At 44.3% G+C, this 20,310-nt stretch overlaps 1 protein-coding gene across 4 annotated transcripts in view; it reads left to right on the forward strand.

Annotated features, from left to right (window-relative positions):
* Positions 1 to 20,310, forward strand: part of GSG1 (germ cell associated 1) — a 108,343-nt gene that overhangs the window by 64,800 nt on the left and 23,233 nt on the right. The window contains exon 1 of one of the 4 annotated variants that reach the window (XM_083698762.1): positions 13,797 to 13,844. The exons of 1 other annotated variant lie outside the window; for it this stretch is intronic. The gene's annotated coding sequence lies outside the window, so the exon portion shown is untranslated. Of the gene's footprint in view, positions 1 to 13,796; positions 13,845 to 16,871; positions 17,269 to 17,663; positions 18,906 to 20,310 lie in introns of those variants that run through there. 2 more of the 4 variants (XM_083698761.1, XM_083698764.1) reach the window with 2 other exon arrangements.

Raw genomic sequence — 20,310 nt, forward strand, 5'->3', positions numbered from 1 at the left:
TATCTTTTCAATTTTTCTATTGTGCTAGAAGCCGCTCCCAGGGATTCACATTTCACTCTCCCTATAATCTTCCCAAATTTTGGATGTATGCGTGGAGTTGCTTATTTGCATCTTAGAATCACACTCACTGTTTTTAGGGTTAGGGTTACTCCCTGTCTCGATCATCCTCTCCTTCATTCACACTCAGATACAGACACACAATTCACATTATATTTTATTTTTACATATTTTTTATTAAAGATTTCTTGGTTCATAAAGAGCACATAACCCACCTACTCTCAGCAGCCAGAAACATCATAGCCAGACACTGGAGAGAGCATGGACCAATGGTACCAAATAGCATGGGAAACAGCCCTATTAGAAAAACTGACCAATAAACTGAAACTGACACGGGGACAAACAGAAGAAGATGCCTTCACCCTGGCTTGGCTCACCTTTATCACATACACAGCCCAACAAGACAACGACAAGAATCTGCCAACAGCACACAATTCACATTTGTAAAAAAACAAAAGAAGAAGCACGCAGCTTGATGCTTTTTCTCACAATGCTTTGTCACTCCTTTTATGACTCCCTGGTTTCTGAGACATCATATGGGCAGGAAATAATAGTGTGAGATTCAGCATAGAAATATGTAGGCAGTTTATCTTGGGGAAAATAATGTGAAACAGATATTTCAGTGGGAGGGGGAATTGGGAGTTTTGAAAAAAGGAGAGACCGTATTGTAAAAGCAGCTGCTAACTCAGGAAAGGGCAGCAGTGTTGACGTGATGCCAATTAGTTTGTATTGAATGTTCCCTCCCTTCCCTCCTCCCCATCTTGACTCCATTTTCTGATCAGATTAGGAACATGACATTTGCATAAGCATCACCTTTCAGATTTATTCATTCTTCGGAGTTTAACGCAGGGAAGTTCAGAAACTTGAATCTCTAGCAGAGGTGTGGGGTGGTGGTGGAGGGAAGCACAGCGATCAGAGTGGTGGGTGCAGAAACGAAGAGATTTTTGTGGCAGTTGCAAAGGGAGGAAGAGGTTTCTCTGACCTCATCCACTGACAGCTGGAGGTCCACTCCAGATTTCTTCTAGTTTCTGAACTCTTGGGGGGTTCTGGTTTCTAGTTTCTTCACAGTTCTGTGTTTTAGAAACTCTTTCTGACAAAGCATACTATGGAAATGTCTCTTTTGATAGATAATTACAGGACATAGCATAAGGTAATCACAAGCGCAACAAACTTTGTGTTTTCAGTTTGTGATTTTATGCTGTGAACCATCCTGAGATCTTTGGATGAAATGTGGTATACAAACTAAATTAATTAATAAATCATCATCATCACCATTATCCTGGGATAGGTGTCAGGGACTGGGCAGAGAAAGAATGATGGAGACTGCCTCCCCCTCCTGACCCTTCCAGGGAGGAGGAAGAGGAAGACAGTATAGATTTACAACAGGGGTTTGAGGGAGGTAGCAGCTCAGAGGCAGATGAGGGGGAAAGTTGGGAAATAATGGGATTGGAAGAGGAGGAAGAGGAGGCAGGCAGAACCAGAGCAGCCGCTGGCTGACACGGTGTCATTGGAAAGCATTCCAGACCCTCCGTCTCCCAGAACCTGGCGAGCCTTAAAATTTTGGAGAGCAAGAGCTCAAAGACAGTGGGCAGGTAGCAGCACCCATAGAAGTGATGAATGAGGAAGTGGGAGAGACAGGGGTGGGGGGTGGAGATTCACTTGGAACAATGCCATTATCCAAGAGGCTGAGTTCTATAGCCTTTCTCTGGAAATATTGAGATAAAAAAGGATGGTAAGAAATTTTTCCTTGTCTTTATACTTTCCTGGGTAACCAGTCGGGAGCCACTGACAACATCCTGACAACAGGGAATCTATGGCTCTCCAGATTGGTTTCTGTTGCCAATTGCACACCTGATAATCTTCAAGGGGAAAAATAGGGTTCAGAATTAGGAGAACAGAGGAAGATACTTTATACTCACTGCGTTTCCAGCGCTGGATTCTTAATCCCTGTTCATGCGACATTATCCAAAATGCATATGCAACCTGCACTTTGTTATGAAATACAACTCTTGATGAGTTGTTTCTCAAACCAGCTTCACACTAATTGGAGTCCTTAATCCACCTCTTGCCAAAGTGTGAACACAACAGCAGGGTGTAAAAATGTTCCTGCCCCCCAGGTGTGTTTGCACATGCAGAAAAGAATCAGGAAACTCTGCTGATGTGAAATGCACCTGGAGGTACACAACATCACTGCACCCTCAGGTGGTAATGTGAACACACACACCCAATTCAGACCTTTCTAGCTTGGTTTTGTCAACCCTGACCGGCAGTGGCTCTCTGGGGGTTCATGAAGCAATCTTTCTCAAACTTCCCAGGCCTAACTGGAAACACCAAGGAATGAATTGGGGGGCTTTTGAATGCAGAGCATGTGCTCTACCTCTGGGTGGAATGGAAGGTGGGGTGAGGCTGGGGTGGGACTGAATTTCCCACACCAATTTGAAGTAGCCAGTCATTGACTTGCTGCATTTGCAATGCTTTCCACCTTTAAATGTAAATGCTGCTCAGTTGGTTAGATGACTAACTCTTTTGTTGATAGGATCCTGGGGATAGGAGGAACAGACTAAAGAAGAAGGGGTGGGTGTGGGAGAAATGTGTAGATCAGGTACACCTAATGGAACTACGTGCCTGAGATGCTTTTCCATTTGCCTCTGGGACAAAAAGGAGGAGCTCCTCCTGATGTTTTGGGTAATGTGACTCTCCATTTTAAAAGAAGTTCACCTGATAGTTCACTATGAAGAGAGAGAGAGAGAGGAACACTCTCAACCATCCCTTCTCATGAGAATTTCTGCACATATATTTTAAGCAGGGACTTAAAACCCGGTTCTCAGATTCTTCACATGGAAATGCAGCAATATTGTGAAATGGGAATGAAAAAATTGACACAGCTGTGCACAGCAACAGGAGCCCAATGCATGACTAGAGGTTTGAATCCAAACTCGGCTGTGGAGACATATAATATTATTATGACTTAAGCCTCGGTAAAGTGGAAGTAAAGTGGACACCATGAAGCTTTTTCAAAGGATGAACGAGATAGGAATCCTACATGCAGCCTGGTCTTAACAACCTCTACTTAGAAACAAGTTCCACTGTGAGGTAACTTTCCAAAGGATTATTAAAATTCTATATGATGCAAGATTAGGAGTTGGAAAAAATTATTTCAAGTGTTAGGTGACAATTGCAAACGTGGGAAAATGTAAACTCTGAATGGGTGCAGTAGACCTGACCACCAATCAAACGCTGCAGTTGGTGGATGAAATCATCCTTCTAGGAAATATGCATTCATGTAAAAACATTACTAGACTTCTTTGGATATAGCACAATATTCTAGGAGAGGCCACCATTATATTTTTACCATGACAATCAACTGAGCTATAAATACTGGGAAGAGTTTTGGGCTTCTATGATGGTGATGAAACATCTCCCAAAGCACACATTTCCTGCCATAAAATAATCACTAATCATCAGCATCAGCATCAGCATTTATTTATGCCCCACCCATCTGGCTGGGCTTCCCCAGCCACTCTAGGCAGCTCCGATCAAAATATTAAAAATACAATAAATCATCAAACATTAAAAACATCCCTTCAGTTGTCTTCTAAAAGTCAGATAGTTGTTTATTTCCTTGACATCTGATGGGAGGGCATTCCACACAGCAGGCGCCACTACCGAGAAGGCCCTCTGCCTGGTTTCCTGTAACTTCACTTGTTGCAGTGAGGGAACCACCAGAAAGCCCTCAGAGCTGGAGCAAGCAGCCAAATACTACCCACTGAGAAAATGAAGGACAGATATCAACATTCAAATATATGGGCGTGTGTATATATTTAAATTCTTAAAGGTAAAGGGACCCCTGACCATTAGGTCCAGTCGTGGACGACTCTGGGGTTGTGGCGCTCATCTTGATTTATTGGCCAAGGGAGCCAGCGTAAATCCTTAGCCTGGTGTCAAAAAGATGTTGGGGAAAGTATTCCGAAGACAGAGAATGAGCCACTGAAGAAAAGGCCCTTTCTCATGTGCCTGGTTGCTATTGATCCTACCTCTCCTGAGAGGAGGACTCTTGCCTGACATGATACTGGCATTTGGAAGCAAAGAGGGCCCACTGCTTCTGACATTCAATGCAACTTAAAATACATCAGGAAGAACTTTCTGGTGGTAAGAGCTGCTTGAAAGGGAACGGTTTCCCTCGGGAGGCTGTGAACTCTCCTTCCTTGAATGCTTTTGCTGATATTTGTGCATTGCTGAGGGTTGGACTGGATAACCTTGGGGTCTCTTCCCACTCTACAATTCTATGATTCTTTGATAAGCCTCCACCTTTCTCTCAAGTTCCTGACATAGAAGAAAGCCAGAGCCTGCTCCCTGCAGTCCACCGTGAGCTTTGGAGGCCTCACTGCTTTCAGGGGAGTGCAATTGGCACCTGGTCAAGACAAGTCCATGCCTGTCTGTTACCGGGACAGGCCTTTGCCTGCCTTTTGCTGGGCACTAGAGCAGCCACTCACCAGATTCAAGGATATAATTGACATGGGTGACCTGACAGTCATGTTTGTGACTCCCTGGAAAGACTTCTGCCCAAGACCTTAGAGGACCACTGTCAGCCGGAGTAAGGTAAAGGTAAAGGTACCCCTACCCGTACGGGCCAGTCTTGCCAGACTCTGGGGTTGTGCGCCCATCTCACTTAAGAGGCCAGGGGCCAGCGCTGTCCGGAGACACTTCCGAGTCACGTGGCCAGCGTGACATCGCTGCTCTGGCGAGCCAGAGCTGCACACGGAAACGCCGTTTACCTTCCCGCTGGTAAGCGGTCCCTATTTATCTACTTGCACCCGGAGGTGCTTTCGAACTGCTAGGTTGGCAGGCGCTGGGACCGAGCAGTGGGAGCGCACCCCGCCGCAGGGATTCGAACCGCCGACCTTTCAATCGGCAAGTCCTAGGTGCTGAGGCTTTAACCCACAGCGCCACCTGTGTCCCGGGCCAGTCGGAGTAGCTTCACATAAAAGCATCCAAACACAAGTTCTGTTTTAGATGTGCAGTTCACTTAAAGAAAAAGGAAAAAAAGTTTTGAGGAGAGAAAGGAAGAGAACAGCACATGCATTGTGAATGTCTGACTGGCATGGAGCATGTTTTTGAGAGGAGGCAATGGAGTTTTATTCTCGAGATGGAAGAATGAATGGCCAAGTACCCATCAGAGGCATTTCAGTTATTCAGTCCTTCCTCTCAGGAGACGGCCATCAGTCCTAGAAATCTGTTTGGTACAAGTTGTGCACAGAGCTACATTCAAAAGCTCGCACGAGGAACACAGCTGTTGCTGCCAAACATCATTAGATGATGATCATTGCCTTTGTGGCTCTCTGTCAGGCGTCTCAGGAGGAATTTAGAATGTAAGATTGAATCAGAAGCCTTGATTAGGGGGAGGCTGAACTTCCTGAAAGTTAAATCCCTTTCTCTTTAGCCCCAGCTTGACAGGGCCCATCCCATGATAAATTGCTTGAGCTTGGATTGCTGATGTATAATTTAAAATACTATCGTGCACACAGGGGGAATATTATTTGAAATGCAATTCACGCCCTGAAATGTCTCAAACAGGGGCTCAGTTTTCCTCCTCCCCATCTCATGATTTCTAGTTCTGTGTCTCCTCTCTCTCCTTGCAGTGAAGACTCCCTGCACCCCCATTTCACTATGGAGAAGCACTTAAAGGCGTTCCCTGCTCCCTCCTTCCAAGTCTAGATCAGGAAAAGAAACAGCCACATCTGGAAGCTATTTGGAGGATCTCTTTTTGACATTCCTCCCTTTGAAATAGAATCCACAGAAAGCCTGTCCAATGGAGCTTTTTAAGCGTTGTGTATGGAAGAGAGCTTTGCAAAGGGGTCCTCCCGAAAACAGCCTGTCAGATGACTGATAAGAAAGGATGGGACCCAAACATTGCATGGAATGTAGAGGGCAAGGGAAGCTCTGCAGAGACATTTCCACTGAGTTCAGCTGTATCCTGGGGCTGCTGCTTAGACCAAGAGTGGGGAACCTGTGGCCACCCAGATGTTTCTCTACATCTGTCCCATCAGCCCAGGCCAACACACCCAATGGTCAGGAATGATGAGCGTTAGAGTCCAGTTGCATCCAGAGAGCCATCATCTCACCTCTGCCTTGTTTTTATACATATGATGACTTTTAACAGGAAAATGTCATTAATTGCTCCATTCGTGGTGAAATATTGGTGCAAGGCTGGGAAAGAAACTTAGTTTTCAGTGGGAAAAATGGTCCTCTCTCCATGTCATTATTTGGAGGAACATAAATTAAACAAAACAAAAGATAAACAAGTAGCCTTAGATGAACTGGAGGATTTTTGAAACGTGATATGATCACTACAGGCAACCCCCTTTTACGCACATTCATTATGTTTAAGACCGCACACACCCGCATCATGCCAAACCCAGAAGTGACCCAAAAATGTCACAAAAAGGGGCGGAATGGGGCAGGGGTGGAACGCAGGGTTTGCAGGCTTTTCCAATGGTGTTTCAAATATACACGATTTCACTGACACGTGTGGTGCCTTAGAACGTAACCTCCATGTAAATTTGGGGGGGGGGGTCCTGTATTTCAACAATAAAATCAACTGATAAAAATAAACACAGCAAACAGCAAAAACAATTACACCAAATATATTTCTTTTTAAAAAATTAAAAGCTAGAGACAGTCTAAAGCTATCCACCCGGTGCCAAAAGATTTATGTACCATTTGATTATTTAAAAGCAAGAACACAACAGCCCCAAAGCACCTCTAAATGGTTTACAAAAACCAATTGCACCCTTAATTGTGCTTTTGTACATAACACTTATTGCTGGTTAACATTTTTCAACTGCTTCCCCCTAACATGGCAAGAAAATGGCTGTACATGCATGACTTTGTCACAAGTGATTGGCAAGGTGTGAATATTTGAGCTGGGTATGTGGAAAAGCTCCAGGAAGTTTGTGCATCATTCACGGGTCTCAGGCTTGCACCTGACCACTGCAGGGTCTTTTGGAATGATGGATGTGGAAACAGGGAGATGTGGGGTGGAGATTGCTAAAACAGCCACCTGGAGTTGCAGCCACTGTGGCCCTTTCAAATGGTGTGCTCTGCGCATTTAATGGTTCAGATATTAAATGAAGTTAAGGCAGGAAAGAAAATCAGCCATGCTGCAGGGAGAATGCTTGGCTCCCTGCCTTGCTTGTTTTCCAGCCAAGCTCTAGAGCTGCCAAGGAATTCTTCCAAAAAAGAACTGTACTAAACGCTGTATGATGGGACTGATTTTCATATTGGAAACGGCTCTCTTTTTTCATCAGACTTTCCAAAGGAAAATGGCCACTTCAATGATATCTCTCACATCAGGGAAATTTTTAAATAATAATAATTATTCAAAAGCATATGGCGCCATCCTTTGAAAATGAAACAAAAACCAACAAATCAATAAAAAATGTTTAAATGAACCTTTCCTATTTGCAGTATGGTGATTTTTTTAAAAAAGTGTGTGTGTGTGTGTGTGTGTGTGTGTGTGTGTGTAATATATAAAACACAGCTCTTTGCAAAATCTTTCCTTCTGAGTAGGATGAGCAATTCTATCAATTTCTGCCAGTTTCTCATTTTTCCAGTCTCCCCAATTTCCCATCAGTTTTCATCTTTTTTGAAAAAAAATCCTCATGAAAATTAGTCAGCATTTCAGTGTAGTTTTCTCTTATCTTAATGACCCACCTAAGTGGTACTCAGGATATCACTCAAGAAATCACTCAAGGTATCTCTCAAGTAATTAAGGAACAAAAGAAGAAAAGGCACACTAGCCTGGGAACTTCCTCTCTGCCCAGAACATTGGAGACTAGACACCACACCCCCTCTACAGTATTTATAGGAACTCAAACATTGAGATCCCGCTCTGTTCCAGTAACAAGAAGCCGAAAGCACCAGCCTGAAGATGACGAGTGAGACCTCGTCGAAACGTCGCCTAGACACCCCAACTTTTACACGGGAAGACACCCGAGGACACCAAAACCTGCATTCTCTTATCTTACTATATACATTTTTGCCAGCAAATTTTCCCCTGGTATAATGCACTTTGTATTTATTTTCAAGAATATATAATTTTTTGTGCACACTTTACCCCAGAATATGCATTTGCATACCTGTTGCTTGGCTGAAGAACTGTGTTACAAAATTCAGAGAAGTGCAAATTTTGAAAGCTGGTTGCGTTTCAGTCTGTGCATGGTTCAGGGAATGCAAATTAAGTAGATTTGCCTTTTAATGTCAAGTGAATCCTAATTCTTAGTTTGAAATGCCTCAGAATTGTTAGAATTATTGGTGAAGGGTGTTTCTCCCACTTTAGGTTCCTTTTGATATTGGAACTTTCTCTAGATCAGTGGTGGCCAAACTTGGCCCTCCAGCTGTTTTTGGGACTACAGTTCCCATCATCCCTGACCACTGGTCCTGTTAGCTAGGGATGATGGGAATTGTAGTCCAAAAACAGCTGGAGGGCCAAGTTTGGCCACCACTGCTCTAGATAGTTATTTTATCTTATTGCCTGACACCCTTTTGAGTTTTCCTTTGATGGAGATTAGCTTTACATCCTGTTTTCAAGCAAAAAGTGTCTTCTGCAGGGCAAATATATTAGCAGACCAAAGTCTGGAACATATATTGTCTTTAATATCCCATGAGTTATTACTTTATTATTTATTAGACTTATATCCTTCCCCTCAGCATAAGATCTCAGGGTGGTTCAAAAGACAAAAATACAACATAAAAACACAAATAAATAATCAAAACAAAACAACAAAACAATAACCCACACATTTCAAAGGCTGCAGAATATTAATCAGCCAAAGACCTGGTTAAAGAGGAACGTTTTCACCTGGTGCCTAAAGATATATAATGAAGGCACCAGATGAACATCCCTGACAAACCTCATTGTCTCTTAATGGCTTTTAAATAGAAAGTAGCAGGCAGGGGTTCCTCAAACTGGATCACGACCCCGGCATTGGGGAAGGCAGGCTTTAACTCTTTGTCTCTGCTGTGTCCCTTATTGAGATCTGCTCTTCCACATTTCCTGTTTGCATTGGAAGAAAAGCTCCCATTGGTACAAAAGGAAGCTTTTCTTGCAGTGGAAATACCACAAGTGATGCTCCCAATCCAGACTAGAACCACAGGCAAAGGGATAAAAATGCAACATTAAAACCAGCTAAAACTTTAGAGAAGTCTTCCATGCATCAGCCCTGAGAAAGCAGGAAGGTGTGTCTCCCTTGGCAGTACAGGGATTACCCTGGATGAGTTTCACTCCAAGCACATTTGTCCTAATCTAACAAAAGAGCTCTGTGTGCAAAAGTCGACTCCTATGTGCATGGCAGATAAGGATGTATATGTGCATCTAGACGTTCAGCCTAAAATGTATTGCTATGCTCAATAAGACTCCATTGAAGAAGATGCATGCACCTTTTGATGCCCACGACGGTCCATGTGTATAGAAAAAGAGGCTACGAGTTGTTATGTGTGACTACTGGTTGTCCACAATTACAGATAGTTTGGAGCTACAGTTGTACCTTGGATCCCAAACACCTTGTGAATCAAACGTTTTGGCTTCCGAATCCAGAAGTGAGTGTTCCGGTTTGCAAACGTTCTTTGGAACCCAAACGTCCGAAGTCACTTCCATGGCTTACAATTGGCTGTGGGAGCTTGCAAACATTTTGGAAGTCGAACGGACTTCCGGAACGGATTCCATTCAACTTCTGAGGTACCACTGTATTACAACATATATATATATATATATATATATATATGCAGGTTTTGGTGTCCTCGGGTGTCTTCCCGTGTAAAAGTTGGGGTGTCTAGGCGACGTTTCGACGAGGTCTCACTCGTCATCTTCAGGCTGGTGCTTTCGGCTTCTTGTTACTGGAACAGAGCTCTATATATATATCCAGTGACATCCTAGGTTTCTGTCTGTAGGACAAATGTGCCTGAACTTTCATCCATCCATTCATTTGCCTTTTTCAGCCTTTAGGGGAACCCAGTTTGCAATTTTTGTATGTGTTGCATTCTCAGACTCTCTGCTTGGAGAGTTGGCGACTTTATACCCAATACAGACTTCCCAGTAGCAGAATGCCATTAGGGCTCCTTGGAAGAGTCCTTCCTCTTTCCAGTCCAGGAGGAGACTGGCCAGTTCGCCATCCTTACCCAACTCTCTCTGATGAAGCTTCTGCTCCTACAGGGCTCAGAGCTGCTGTTGTACAGCCCATACTTCCTTCCTGAAGGCTTTTTAAATTCAGATTTCCACAGCTTGGAAATCTGAAGATCCAAAACTCTTTTTCCTGCCTCCTTTTAGACTGCACTCCATTTCGAGGCAACTGTGTGTTCCTCAGAGGATTACATGCATCACTGACACCATAGCTGCTAATCCACTCTGGCATTCCTCCGTGGCTCCAGGGGTGTCACTAGGGTGTGTTTCGAGTAAAGAGGGAGGCAAGGGTGGGGTGGAGAGGCAAATACGTGCACTGCTTTTGCAACAGAAGGCTGAATTTCAGCAACAGTAACTCAGAGCCCTCTCCCGATCTCCTTCCCTAGGTAATGATCACACTGACTGAACAAACAGTCAAAGGTGCTGCCGCAGATAAGCACTGGTACAGTTGATCCCTTTCTTTCCATGCCTGTTTTGAACTTTCAGGGCACCTTGTTGGCGCAGCTTAACACTTTAATGTGATGCTTGCCAGCGGCAAGGAATTCTTTGGCTCACAGGTAGAATCAAATCGTGGTTTTCAAGGGGGGGGGGAGGTACGGAAATGAAATAAAAACCTCTGGAATATTATTTACTTCAATGTGTATAAGCTGCTTTATACCTGAAGGAATGTCTCCACCTCCATCGTCCAGCCCAGACACGGAGGTCCAGCTCCAAGGGCCTTCTGGCGGTTCCTTCACTGCAAGAAGTGAAGCTACAGGGAACCAGGCAAAGGGCCTTCTTGGTAGTGGCCTTCCATCTGAATGCCCTTCCATCAGATGTCAAGGAGATAAATAACTATATGACTTTTAGAAGACACCTGAAGGCATAGGAGTCATTCTTAAGAGCCGAGGAGGTCTTCAACCCCCTCAATAAAATATCTGAGGGCCCCTCAAGTTGATGGGCATTGCCATTCAAATGATGTGCATGCACCACATAATGTGTTCAGTTATGCAGGGTGGGGCTTACCTCCCCCTCCCCCAATATTTTGTTCAAGTTGGCACCCTTGTCTGAAGACAGCCCTGTACAGGGACTTTAATGGTTGGTGTTTTATTGTGTTTTTAATATTTTGTTGGGAGCCAGAGTCCAGTCCTGCTCCTGAACAGTTGATAAGTACTACCTACTACTATTTTTTGCTGGGCCTGGTTGAAAGATGGGGCCATGAAATCATATGCAAAGTGCAGAACTTGTTCCTGCACACAATTTCCCCATCCAGCTTGGCTAATGCATGTGCAGAAGCCTGCTTCAAACGCATGGAACATCCATGCGTTGTGCAGACAGAATTCGACAGAATTCAGCACTCTGGGAAGCTCAGCTTTGGCACAGATAAGGAAGCAAGTTTCTAGGCTTACGGCTGCAAATATAGACTTGTCTGTCTGGTTAAACTGCAGAAACCAGAGGAAGAAGGGAAGCTGAGTGTAGCATTTCCGGTGGGGCAGGGGCAAGACTTGGGTGTCCTGCATGCTCCCCACCCCCATGACTATCAAAATAGATAATGCAGAATAGGTCAATATGTGTATGTTTTCTAAATTCGCATAGCACATACAGTCTGCAGGACTATGGCTATTATTGCACTACACATTTATTTTATATTTTAAACACAGCATATGCTTATCCAACATTGATGTTCCACGTGGAGACCTGCTGGGCTAGCTCATGGCAATAGCCTTGCACTTTATTGTGCTTGTGGCAATGAAATCTTGCAATGCATGTTGGGGAAGAGGGAGGAGAGTGGGGATGATATAGTAACACACACATCTAGGAAGAGGCAGGAGATAGATGAGAAAGGACAAAAGTGGTGAGCACCAATGAGCAATTTAACTGTGGTTTGTCTCCTTGTCTGAAGCAACAAACTGTAGTTAACTATCTCGCTTGAAACATGTCCACTTCAAGCCATGGTTTACAAAGCTGGCTGGTTTAAATGAACCACAGTTAATGTGAACCATGGTTCCCAATTCAGTAAGCTGTGAGTATCTAAAAGTGGAAGCTTCCAAACTCCTAATCTCAGCTGCATGGGAGGAGGAGAGGAGAGTTCATTCTTGCTTGCGCACATCACACTAAACCATGGTCTAGCATGATGCACAAACATGGCCAGAGAGGGTGAGACAGAGATTGTGTGCGTTATGTGCATCGATACCTCGACATTTCCCTCTTTCTTGCACTCTACAGTGATGATCTATTACTCTGTTACTATTATTAATGAACACTTAGAAAGCACAGGTTTCCAAGCATCTCTCCACTTTTCCCAAGCCCTTTTCCTCAGTGAATTACAGGTTCTTTTTGGTAAGCCACAGATGAAAAATGGGCTTCTGTGACATTTGAGGGTTAAAAGAAAAAGAAGACAAACAGGTATGGGCATATAGAGCTTTTCATAAGTGCTCAAAAGGTCTAGCGTACATTATCCCAGTCATCCTTACAACAACCCTGTACAATAGGCCAGGATTATTATTACCCCACTATTGCAGGTGGGTTTGAGGCTGTGAGACAGTTACTTGCTTCAGGTTAGCTAGGTGGGACAATCGCGGTTCAGCTGAGATTTGAAGCAGGAACTTTTCTGCTTTAGATGTGCTTTCCCCCAACAAGGATGAACCAGAGTGAAATTGTATAATCCTTATTTTTCGCAACACACAGCCTTGCCCACAGTTCCCAGAAGGGAGAAAGAGTGACCATTTGCACAAAATGAAACATTTAGCTAGTTGGCAGCCATTCCCCTTTACATGGCCCAGAGGTCCCCTTGGCGAGGCAATTTTAAATTTAATTGTGCTGATAAAACATTGCATGTGTCAGAGAGAGAGAGAGAAGCATGTTCATTAATGAAGACAGAGAGATGAAGGGTAGAGATGGGTGAGTGAGACAGGATAGGATATCTTTTCAAAAATAAAATAAAAATGCAAGCATTTCAAAGTTTACATTGCCGAGAAATGAGGTGGGTTTGAATAAACCTAGCTAAAAGCCAATAAAATGGTCAGACTAGTTCAAAACCAACCGCATGAAAACTGTATATAGGAGAAAAAGCATTTAAGAAGAAAAAAGCACTAGAACCTTATCCCTCAGGCCATGCAGATGACAATTCTGGGTATAATCCATGTGTGGCAGAAGGTAGCAGTTTCACATCAGCGGTCCCTGGCCTCTGACCTCCACATATCAAGATCTTGCTAGTGAGCCTGAGTCTGCTGCCCTGCTCCTCTCACTGATCACCCCCAGAATTGCCTGATGCAATTTGTGTCCAGGATATCTTCAGGACTGCCTGGTCCCTTATATCTGTCATGGGCCAGGAGTCACCTTCTCCTGCTGAACAGCAGCTTGAAGGGGAGAAGGCAGTGACTCCACCTGGAGCTGATCAGCCTTCAAGGCACTGATGAGAACCAGCTGGCTTCAGCCTTCTTAAGCACAGCTTCCAGCAGCAGGAACAATGCTTGTAGTTCCTGGTCCTACCTTGCTGCTTCCTGCTTGTCTTGACCTTTCACCTCATGATTATCAGATTCTCTGACTCCTGGACCATCTGACCACATGGATGGCTGTTCGTTCAACCCTAGGACTGGACCTGCCTTTGGATGCTGACTCTGCCTCCAAGGTGAGCACACCTCAGAGACTCTTCCAGTTGGCCGTCCTCCCACTCCACTGACCCCTTCATGTTTTGTTGCTCAGCAATGAGAGTACATCTCATCCCTTAACTGTCCTTCCTGCTTTGCAGGGGGTTAGACTAGATTACCCTTGGGGGTCCTTTCCAACTCTACCATTCAAGGATTCTATCTCTGCCCCATCACTGAAAGCTTTGAGGGAGTTTCTGTCCATGGTCCCCTATGGCTCCTATCCACCACAAGCAACCTGAGTACTGTGGGCCCAGTTCTGTGGAACCCCCCCCCCATTCCCTGTTTAGCTGCAGGGGCTTGTCAAAAAACATATTTATTTCTGCAAGCATTTTAGAGGATCCCCCTCCCCGTTTTTTATGACTAATTTCACTCCATCTTATCCACTGCATGCTTCAGTGCTTTTCTGTGTGAAAGATGTTGATGAATTGTAAAATGCTTTCTCCTCCCTTCTTCCTCTGCCCTCTCCGCCCTTCGTTATTGAGTTTGTGACCAACGTTTAATTAAAAAGTTGATAAGAAATAGGTGCCAGTACTAAATACTAGTGCACACTATTGGGGGAGGGGGGAGAACACCGATACTCTTTTAAATTTGATCAGAAAGATATATGGTATATAAATAGCTTAAATAAAATTAATAAATAGATTCATTAATGGTGAATCTTTTATTTATTTTATTTAAACAGGCTGGCCACACTCTGCTCCAATCCTGTACCAGGCAGTAGGCTGAATTCCCAGAACTTTTGTAGCAAGCTTTTTAGCTGCTGTTTTTAGATGTCTGTGGTTAGCTGTGGTGGGAAGATTTTCTAAGTGGGGAGAGGGAGTTGGAGGGGAACTTGCACACTTCATAAAGGGCCCCCAACCTTTCCTCTCTTAACCTGGACCCTGATTTATCCCTGACAAACATCATGCCTGAGAGAAACATTATGGGAGAAGTGTTTCCAGGACTAAGGTGAAACTGTGAAGCTCCCTTGTTTATTTTTGCTATTTGCTGCTGTGTGTCGTTTACGTAACCTTGTTATACTTATAGTATTGAAATGTGAGTGGGGGTTTTTTTGCATGCTATTATATTTTTGCTTTGCTATGTTATTATGTAGTTGTTTTGTAGTGTTTTTGTTAGAAAGGCATCCATGTTTATGTATTGTAAGTTGCTTTGATCACAATTTTGTGTGTGTGAGGAAAAGAGGTGTACAAATAAAATGAATGAATGCCCCTTCCAGTTTCTAGAGGAGGTAGTCATAGGATCATAAAATGGTGGGGTTGGAAGGCACCCCAAGAATCATCTAGTCCAATTCCCTGCAATGCAGGAATCCCGATTAAAGCATTCGTAACAGATAGCCACCCAGCCTCTCCTTAAAAACCTCCAAGGAAGGAGAGTCCACCACCTTTTGAGGGAGTCTGTTCCACCGTAGAATAGCTCTTACCATCAGAAAGTTCTTCCTGGGAAACCCAGCTGGATGGGTGGGGTATAAATAATAAATTATTTATTATAGTTGGAATCTCTTTTCTAGTAATTTGAATCCATTATATGAGTCTGCTGCAGTAAGAACAAAGTCTCGTGGTACCTTGACGGCCAACAAATTTAATCTGGAATACATTTTCATGGTAACAAGGACCACCTTTTATATCCTTGATGCTTGCTAATGGTTGTGAGTGAGCCATTTATATTTTCTCCGTTGTCGATAGGGCTGGGGGAGAAACTTGCTCAGTTTGTCTTTTAATGCAAACCTGACTAACTCACACCAATCAACAGACCAAAACACAAGCTGTCATGCACAATTCACATTCCACTGAATTTTGCAATGCAGACAGAGACTGTGCAGAAAAATGCATATATTAATGAAAATAAGTGCACACAACAATGTCTTGTAAACAACACAGCAACACATCCAAAGGGAAGCTGGGCTGCCATCTCTGGCAGTTTTCTCTGCCTCCGGAAAGTGGGAGGGCCACCAAGCATATAGTCACTGTGTGGCAAAAGCAAAGCACAGCCAACCCAGCAGAGGTGTTGCAGCAGCTCATCTTCTGACGCTTTGCAACGTGTCTGAACCTGGTTTTAATAATATGGCATTTAACTCCCTCCTTTTTCCCCTCCGCCTCTCAGGATTCTGGCACGCTGCCTGTGTGTACTATACATATAAAGAAGGAATTTCAACATGAAGGCTTGAAATGGATCCAAGTCCTTGTAGCTTCCTGAGAAGAGACCGAGAAATAACGAGTTGTGGGTTCTGTGATTATAGGCTATCCTTACTTAAAAACAAAAACAACCTTTCCCAGCCAAATCCACCCAAGTTCGCCTGTTCGTGTTGTCCTTTAGCTGCTATATTTTAGGCACAAGGCTTCACAAAAATGCCCTGTCTTTCAGGAGATCGTCATCTGGCCTGTGGTGCAGTGGCTGAACTGTTGGACTATGACCTTTGAGATGAGGCTTCAAATCCCTACTCAGCCATGAAGCTCACCTTGCGCAAGTCGGTCTCTCATAGCCTATCCTCCCTTGCAGGGTCGTTGTGAGGATAAAACGGGAGGAGGCCAATGTACGCCACCTTGAGCTCATCAGAGGAAAGGTGGGATATAAACGTGATGGATAAATACATAAATACAACTAGAGCCAGGGCTTTCTCGGCCACGGCTCCAATCTGGTGGAATGCTCTGTCTCAAGAGACTAGGGCCCTGTGGGACCTGACATCTTTCCGCAGGGCCTGCAAGACAGAGCTGTTCCACCAGGCCTTTGGTCAGGGCGCAGCCTGACCCCCTCCTCTGGCAATCTGCACAGAATTTTGCTTAATTGGTTGCCATCAATTTGATTTTAATTTGATTTTAATTAATTTTATAATGAATGTTTTTAGAATGTTGGATTATTTTGATTGTTGTTAGCCGCCCTGAGGGCGGGATATAAATAAAATTTATTATTATTATTATTATTATTATTATTATTATTATTATTATTATTATAAAACTTTGGGAGCCATCAGTACAGGCTGCAGCCATAGTCCGCATGGAAGAAGTTGAAGCAAATTGTTTCACATGCAAGAACTAACTGCAGTCGTAGTCAGGAGTCGCACTCTGTTATATTGGTGCTGAATGCAGTGGAAAATAGCTCTGATGAGGCCATTCCTTGCTATGCAAATATGAACCGTAACAAAATAATAATAATTAAAGATTCCCAGAAGTTTCTGCTCCTGTTTCAGTGGGACTCCTCCTAACATTCAGGAATTTGGAAAAGACATGTGTCTGGAACAGCAAAGGGGGTTGGAATTTCCCTTTGGAAACTTTCTCGTGGCAAGGAAATGTAAAGAAATAATTACGGCATCAGTAATGCTGGCTTATGTGGCAAGCCCTGAGCACGGGGAAGGAACAACTGATGAATGGAGAGACACGTGGGCGCACAGGGATCTCTTCAGCTGAATAGGTTAGTTCAAGGCAAGAAGAGGAGAGCGCTTGGAATGAAGTGGGCAGCTGTCACATGGCAAAGAGACATCAAAGAGCTGTCCGAGATTAGGGGGTGGCATTTTTCAAGTACGCAGATCAGATGTGAGTACCGGGTTGCTTTGACAAATGGAATCCAATAACTACAAAATGTGCTGCAGATATTCATGTTGGCTCTCTCAGGAATTACGGGAAATCACATGTCACACACCAAGGAGACTGTTCTTGACCTAGTTGGCAGCAGCTGGCGCGTCTGCCATTGCCCTGCTTCTCCTCTGCATGGTGGGCAAAAAGAGTTGGTGGTCCCATGATGCACCAGGGGAGTGTGGCTGCTTAGCCCGCACTGCAACGCAGACTGGGCTCAGGGCATCACTCTTGCCTGTCTGCTGTCACGGCAAGGGTAGCAAATATTTGCAAATGTCTTTACTGGTAGCTATGACCCTGCTGGTGGGAAGAATGAAACTCCCCATGTTCCTAGGTGGGAATATCCCATCAATTGCCTGGCTGGGTGAAGAAGTGGATCCAGAGATGGCTATTGTCTGCATGCTCTTCTTGTTTCCTGGACAGCTGCTGGTGGAAGCAAGAATTCTGAACTAGATGTGCCTTGGCCTTTGCCAGCAAGGCAATCCTCGATATTCTTACATGCCACCTTTCATTTCTCCCCTTTCCCCCCTCTTTCTGATCCAGTCTCTGAAATGCCACCGGTCCCTGCAAGATTTCCTCTCCAGTCTGAGATAGCTGGGCCTGTAGCTGTCAAGGACACATCATCCCGCTTCTGCTTCACAATAAACACAGTTTGTGTATATGTTTGTGTACACACAGATGTTTAAGACATTTTCATGTTGCCCGTCAGTAAAACTTCCAAGGCAGTTTACAACGAAGTAGTAAAACTCACAACAATAAGAACCATACAACAGCAATCAAATCGATAAAACAGCAGAAAGCAGCTCTTTGAAGCAACTGGTAACATTCAGCAAAACAGGCAAGATGATTTATTATTATTTTTATCACTGCCAGTGATCAGGAATCATTGGAATCCAACCTCCTTTCGAAAACAAGGGCCCCGTAATCCTCCTCCTTTCATGGCTGAAGATGGAAGTCCTGAGAGACCCATTTTCTCAAAAGCCCACACCCTCATTTGGAGCCACAGAAGCCATTCTCTAGCAGACAGAAAAGCTTTCTTGGTGTGAGCCCTGAAGCTTCAAAGCCTTTTCTCCCCCTTTCCAAACATGACCAAATAGCTGGCTAGAATCAGGATAAAAATGAAATCATTTTCTCTAGATACAAATGTAAGTCATTCAGCAGCAGCAACATATTTGAGCCATTGCCGGAGAGGAAATAGCCTGCTGCAATTACCCTCCAGGGTAACTTGCAGTGTATGAAAAGGGAGCCACATCATGTACAGAAGGTGCCAAAACACTGGCTGCTATTACTAATCATTTATATAACACTTGTTAAAACTTTACATGATGCTTTGCAGTCCTTATTGTGTCTGCTGTATCAAAATCTTCTCGAGGAAGGTTGCAATTTTTGTTCCCATTTTACAGGTGAGAAACTGAAGACTGTGCTCAGTGACTGCAAATGAATGGTGATCGACTCCCTGATTAACTCAGGGCCAAAGTAGGCATGACCGTGAAAGTGTCTTTCTCTGCGGGATAGCTCAGTCAGTAGAGCATGAGATTCTTAAGCTTGAGATTGTGGGTTCATGCCACGTGTTGGACAAGATGACCCTCGTGGTCCCTTCCAATTCTACAATTTTATTATAGGGTGTTTTGTTTGTTTGTTTGTTTGTTTGCAAATGCCAAGAGCATCCACCTGCTGAAAGGCAGGAAATGATTAGGACTGCAGGAGAAGGAAGGGAGGAATTAACATTTTTTTGTTGTGGTCCCAAGGAAACTCACTCCTCTGAAGCTTGTATTTGTTTTGGTGGGCAACCCTTCCTTGGCACCAACGGAGGATTACCTACCAATGCAATAACACCCTTTGAGTCAGGATTTTCCTTAGGATTCCAGCAAGGTTGGCTCACGCGAGATGCGTTGGCACTCTTACAAAGGTGGCTTTAGGGCAGCACAACTGGTTCGCCTGCACTGTGCACTGACCCAAGAGGGCACCACAACAATGACTTAAAATGTCATTGTAGGTGGGAGAGGCAGGGGGCACCACTGAAATTTGAAAGCCCAGAGTATGCCAAATTGGACTGCTTTGTTGAAATTGAACGTGCTGCTACAGTGGAGAAAATGAGTGCTATAGAAAGATGCGGGTTGGGAAGCAGCTGGAAGAGGAGAGGATAGAACTGTGAGTGAAAAGGGTCTTTTCCCCATCCTCCGGACCCCCTGGGAAACTCAGCACACTGGCTGTACTTGGAACTGAGTGTGGAAGGTGCAGCTGAATGGGACACAGCTGAGGGCAGCCAGAGGAGGTACCTTGGGCCTGCCCAGGGCTTTTCTTCTAGAAAAAGGGGTGCTGGAACCAAAGTTGAGCCCCACCACCTTATGCCGCCAACGTCTGCCGCGCTGCTCCAACCATTGTGCTGTCCGCCTCCTCCCCCGCACAGCCCAGAGCGCTGTGTCAGGGAATGGCACTGCAATGCTTCAGAGGTGCCGGAATGCACCAAAGAGGTGCCAGAACTCATTTCCGGTGAGTTCTGGCTGGAAAAAAAGCCCATGAAAAGCAAGTAGAGTGAGAGACTAGGGTGGCGTCCGCGGTTTCCAGGAACCCTTCTCATTGTGAGACTTTTGTGGGTGAGCTGAGAGTTTGTTTTTTTTTGACCCTGGGTGAGAACCTGGATGCCTCAGAAGAAAAATGAATGTGTATATATCTATATTGTGTGTGTGTGTTGAAGTAACATTTTTTAAAATGACTGTGTATTTTTGTAATGCTTTGTTTAAGTTGTCTGTTGCTTCAGTTTCTTCTACACCGCTTAGAGATATATTTTAATATATTAAGCGGTATAGAAATAACCAATGAATACATCATGACATTGTGCCACCTGAGGCAGGGAGGCTGGCCGCTGCTGTTGGATTCT

The sequence above is a fragment of the Podarcis gaigeae genome (genome assembly GCF_964106915.1).
Source record: "Podarcis gaigeae genome assembly, chromosome: 10".
Classification (NCBI taxonomy): domain Eukaryota; kingdom Metazoa; phylum Chordata; class Lepidosauria; order Squamata; family Lacertidae; genus Podarcis; species Podarcis gaigeae.